The 5,000-nt window shown below is 40.7% G+C and overlaps 1 protein-coding gene across 1 annotated transcript in view; it reads right to left on the reverse strand.

The window, feature by feature from the left end:
* Window positions 1–5,000, reverse strand: part of LOC143298638 (uncharacterized) — an 86,310-nt gene that overhangs the window by 6,133 nt on the left and 75,177 nt on the right. The window lies entirely within an intron of this gene.

Consider the following 5,000-nt stretch of genomic DNA (forward strand, 5'->3'; position numbering starts at 1 on the left):
AGCCGCCTCTCCCCCCCTCTCCTGTTTACCCCGCCACTGAGGGAATCCCTTTCTTCCAGACCACTGTGCCGTCCCGACTAACCATGGCGCTTTGACTATGGTGCTTTGTCCTGGGCGACTACAGTGTTCTGTCCTCGGTGATTACATAGAGCTTTGTCCTTGGTGACTATAGCTCTTTGTCCTCGGTGACTATAGCGCTTTGTCCTCGGTGACAATAGCGCTTTGTTCTCGGTGACAAAAGCGTTTTATCGTCAGTGACTATAGCATTTTGTCCTGGTAACTATAGCGCTTTGTTCTTGGTGACTATAGTGTGTTTTCGTCAGTGACTACAGCATTTTGTCATAATTAGTATAGCGCTTTGTTCTCAGTGACAAAAGCGTTTTATCGTCAGTGACTACAGAATTTTGTCCTGATAACTATAGCGCTTTGTTCTCAGTGACAAAAGCGTTTTATCGTCAGTGACTACAGCATTTTGTCCTGATAACTATAGCGCTTTTTTCTCAGTGACAAAAGCGTTTTATCGTCAGTGACTACAGCATTTTGTCATAATTAGTATAGCGCTTTGTTCTCAGTGACAAAAGCGTTTTATCGTCAGTGACTACAGCATTTTGTCCTGATAACTATAGCGCTTTGTTCTCGGTGACTACAGTGTGTTTTCGTCAGTGACTACAGCATTTTGTCCTGATAACTATAGCGCTTTGTTTTCAATGACAAAATCGTTTTATCGTCAGTGACTACAGCATTTTGTCCTGATAACTATAGCGCTTTGTTTTCAATGACAAAATCGTTTTATCGTCAGTGACCACAGCATTTTGTCCTGATAACTATAGCGCTTTGTTTTCAATGACAAAATCGTTTTATCGTCAGTGACTACAGCATTTTGTCCTGATAACTATAGCGCTTTGTTCTCAATGACAAAAGCGTTTTTTTCGTCAGTGACTACAGCATTTTGTCCTGATAACTATAGCGCTTTGTTCTCAATGACAAAAGCGTTTTTTTCGTCAGTGACTACAGCATTTTGTCCTGATAACTATAGCGCTTTGTTCTCAGTGACAAAAGCGTTTTATCGTCAGTGACTATAGCATTTTGTCCTGAGTAAACAAAGCGCTTTGTCCCGAGTGACTATAGCGCTTTGTCATCATTGATTACACCGTTTTGTCCTGAGTGACTATAGCATTTTGTCCTGGGTATTTTTTGTTTGTTTTTTGTTGTTGTGGTTTGTTTTTTTTTTCTCCTCAGTTGCATGCAGGTCTTGGAGCACCCGCTTTTTTTCTTTCTTTTTTTTTCTTTTTTTTTAGTGCCTTACAACCCTCTCTCTCTCTCTCTCTCTCTCTCTCTCTCTTTGATAACTTTTTTCTTTCTGTTTTTTCCACTTATTTTTTCCCCATTAATCCTCATTTTCAGGGGGAGGTGGGGGGGGGGTTCTTTTTTCCCTATCTTCTGGCGCAACAATTGCCCTTGGGTGTCTTGCGGCATGCGATCTAGGAATGTTCAGTGACTGTATACACTTGTCTGGGTTGCTCTGGTGTGTTGTTGCTTGCATTCTAAGCGAGTATATCACGTGATTTTTTTTTTCTGTCTGGGTTTGTTAATGCTCTGGTGTGAGTTGCAATGTTAAACATTTCTTTCTTTTTTTCCGTTCTTTTCCCCGTCTTTTTCCTTCATGGATTTTTTTTTTAACAGCACAGCAAGTGATATTAAAAGTTGTATGAAATAACTTCTCTCCTTCTCCCGTTTCTCTGCCTTTTGAGACTGTCATTCACTCACAATTGTCTGTTTGTTTCTCTATTAATGGACAATATCTATGCATGCATGACTTTAGTATTGAACTAGTGTTTGCATTTGTGTTCTAATTGATATAGTGTATTTTCTGTTGGTGTGCCTGCTTGTTTGTCCCTCTCTCTCACCTTTCACTCCATTTTTATCCTGAGTAACCATAGTGCATGTCCTCGGTGACTATAGCGCTTTATCCTCAGTGACTATAGCACTTTGTCCTGAGTAAATGTAGCGCTATATCCCGAGTGACTATGGCGCTTTGTCCTCGGTGACTATAGCACTTTGTCCTGAGTAAATGTAGCGCTATATCCCGAGTGACTATAGCGCTTTGTCCTCGGTGACTATAGCACTTTGTCCTGAGTAAATGTAGCGCTATATCCCGAGTGACTGGCGCTTTGTCCACGGTGACTATAGCCCTTTGTCCTGAGTAAATGTAGCGCTATATCCCGAGTGACTATGGCGCTTTGTCCTCGGTGACTATAGCACTTTGTCCTGAGTAAATGTAGCGCTATATCCCGAGTGACTATGGCGCTTTGTCCTCAGTGACTATAGCGCTTTGTTCGTCATGACAATAGTGCTTTGTCCTGAGTGACTATAACGTTTTGTCCTCAGTAACTATAGCGTTTTGTCATTACCATAACGCTTTGACCTCAGTATTATTTATTTATTTATGTACGCTTATAGTTGACTTCATCAAGTTTTTGCGCCTTATACATATTATTAGTAGTGGTAGTAGTTGTTTTTTTTTATGCATTTATCTATTATTTATTCACCCTTATTCATTTTTTTTTTAAATTCTTTCTCAAGGCCTGACTAAGCGCGTTGGGTTACGCTGCTGGTCAGGCATCTGCTTGGGTGATGTGGTGTAGCGTATATGGATTTGTCCGAACGCAGTGACGCCTCCTTGAGCTACTGAAACTGAAACTGAAACTTTGACCTCAGTGACTATAGAGCTTTGTCCTGAGTAACTATTGCGTTTTTCACAAAAGTGACAGTGCAGTTTTTTCCTCAGTGACTATAGAGTTTTGTCCTCAGTAAGTATATCACTTTGTCCTCCGTGATTTCCGCGTTTTATTCTCAGTGACTATAATAATAATAATAATAATAATAATAATAATAATAATAATAATAATGGATTGCACTTATATGGCGCAAACTCCCCATATAATGGGTTCTAAGCGCCTCACACGAAACAATACATATACAATTGTGCATAACATACCTCTGCACATGAAAAAAGCCCCACAACATATATGTGTATTTATACACCAATGCTACAAATTACGGATATGAACAATCACACACACGCACACACACGACAAAAAGGCCATACACACGCTCGCGCACGCACACACACGCTCGCGCACGCACAAACACCCATCCACCCACTGAACCCCCCACCGCCCACCCTGCACACACACATACACACACATTACACGATTAATTCAGTAGAAGGTAAAGTGGGTTGGGTAGGAGGAGGAAGATCAGACAACTAGCTGTGCTTCATAACACCCAGAGGCCTGCTAAAACAAGTGGGTTTTCAGTGTGTTTAAAAAGACATCGTTGGTAAGCGACGGAGCTCCAGAGGAAGAGAATTCCAAACAGAAGGTGCTTTATAATGAAAGGCCCATTGGCCAAATGTCTTTGAAGAGGTCTTGCGGACTTAAAGGAGTTTTTCAGCAAAAGATGTGAAAGAACGGAATGGGGTGTAAGTATGAAGGACAGAAGATAAGTAAGATGAGAGGGGTCCCTCCAAGTGGCGTCGATTAGCCAATATAGTAATTTTGTACTAAATTAATGTACTGGAAGGGTAACCAAGGAAGTTGACTCATAAGTGGGGTTATGTGATCCTTCTTTGACTTTCTGAAAATGATTCTCGCAGCTTTGGTCAAAAATCATGTTACGTTGTGACAAAGTTTCAGTTCAGTTTCAGTAGCTCAAGGAGGCGTCACTGCGTTCGGACAAATCCATATACGCTACACCACATCTGCCAAGCAGATGCCTTGTGACAAAACAAATCAGAAGGCAGACCATCAGGTAGTGCATTGTCGTAGTCAATGTTACTTAGGATCAAGGAAAAAACAAGCTGAGTGTTTGCTTCAACAGTTAGACACGATCGAATGGTACGGATTTTCCTCAGTTGGAATAGCAGTTTTACATAAATTACTAACATGGTTGCGCATAGACAGAGCTGAATCAAAAAATGCACCCAAGTTTCTGACATAAACAAAATATTTTGATAGTTGATAATTATCAGAATTGCAGACAGTCAAGCGTTTTGCCATAACCATAGCATTTTGTCCTAAGTAACTATTGCGGGTTGTTTTTTGTTTGTTTGTTTTTTGTTTTTGTTTTTTTTTTTACTCGGTGATTATAGCGATTTGCCATAACCATAGCGCCTTGTCCTCAGTAACTACCGTTTTGTCCCCAGTAACTATAGCGTCATGAAATTGTAAACACAGGTATATCTTAAATCTAAAATTAGCAACACTTCCTTACACTCAAACGCGACCTCTCCATTACTGACAGATGCCTGGAATAAAACATGCCTCATGTATCGTTGGACACTTATGAGAGTTTCAGTCTCAAAAGAGCCGTCATGCCTGCGAACTGATCTGAAACATCGATATATCACATTCGTTATAAAATGAAGCAAAAACAAACAAAAAATAACACAAGCAGATGCCTAACTTACGCGTAGACCCAACCAGTTACCCGTGACATGACAGCCTACTTGATCCTGCCCGATAAAAGCGAATGGGAGTAACATGAAATAAAGCTGAGAAACGAATTAAAAATACGTACAGATACTAGAAAAGAAAAGACAAACCGTATAACGCAGACACTATTGATACTAATACATTACTAACATTACAGCTACTACAACTACTGCTTCTATTACGGCTACTGCTATTGTTACTACTGATGCTGCGGATGCTGTTGCCGCCGTCAACACTGCATAACCATTGCTAAATGCCTATCGAAATGAGATACTGATTCACCCCACAATCGTGCTACTACTATTACTACTACTACTACCACTACTACTACTACTACTACTACTGCTGCTGCTGCTGCTGCTGCTACTTCCACTACTACCACCACAGTTGCAGCTGCTGCTGCTACCGCCATTACTGTATTCCCAAGGCTTAATCAGTACCCGAATACCAATCTAAACGATCTACTGATTCAGATGTTCCACAATCTCAGACCCACCTATCTAG

This window comes from Babylonia areolata, chromosome 24 (genome assembly GCF_041734735.1).
Source record: "Babylonia areolata isolate BAREFJ2019XMU chromosome 24, ASM4173473v1, whole genome shotgun sequence".
Classification (NCBI taxonomy): domain Eukaryota; kingdom Metazoa; phylum Mollusca; class Gastropoda; order Neogastropoda; family Buccinidae; genus Babylonia; species Babylonia areolata.